Consider the following 813-nt stretch of genomic DNA (forward strand, 5'->3'; position numbering starts at 1 on the left):
ACTTGTAACGGGACCAAGGTTACTAGATACCCAGGTTGGGACAACGCATGTTCCAATTAGAGATGCAAAATGACCGTCATTTTTTAAATCGCGTCATATGACCAAAAAAGGACGGTCACGTGACGCACAAATTTTCCAACTACAAATGATTGTCACAAATCATTTGTAACCAAACTGTTGTCAAACCATCTATATAGTTGCATAATGACGGTCATAACTAATTTCCAATTTGTGACGGTCATGAATAAAACAAAAGAGTTTCATCTACATGCAAAGAGGATTGACTAAAGTAGAGGCTCAGACAAAGAGGATAGACCTGAGTAGAGGCCCGGATCGGGGGGTTTGACTGACTCCAAAAATGTTAGTTGGTACCCCACGGGAAAGGCGGCGTCCCGGTCGAATTGTCGGTAAATGTGAGTCGGGTGCGTGAGTAACTCGGCAGTAGCAGTCCTGCTGTGACAGGGACAGGTTCGGAGGGAGATTTTTGTCCTCCTTGTACTCAATGTGTACTTTATGTTTTTCAGTTGATTTATTCGCCGAATAATTAATATTAGGGGATGAAACAAAGACTGTTCAATGGAGAATTAAATTCTCCATCCATCAACCCCCGTTTCATCCCTTAATCTCTGCAATAAAAAAATTCATATTGCGACGAAAGTCGCGGCGCTATAAGAAACCCAATGTTTTCTCGGCGCAGAGTGACTCCCCAATAATTCGCCCGCTAATTAAAAAATCGTCTCTCCCCTCCTAATTAACATTAAGGAATGAAACCAATGCTGTTCGATGGAGAATTAAATTTCCGATCCTTCAACC

The sequence above is a fragment of the Diachasma alloeum genome, unplaced genomic scaffold, assembly GCF_001412515.2.
Source record: "Diachasma alloeum isolate Michigan unplaced genomic scaffold, Dall2.0 Dall_scaffold_00310, whole genome shotgun sequence".
Classification (NCBI taxonomy): Eukaryota; Metazoa; Arthropoda; class Insecta; order Hymenoptera; family Braconidae; genus Diachasma; species Diachasma alloeum.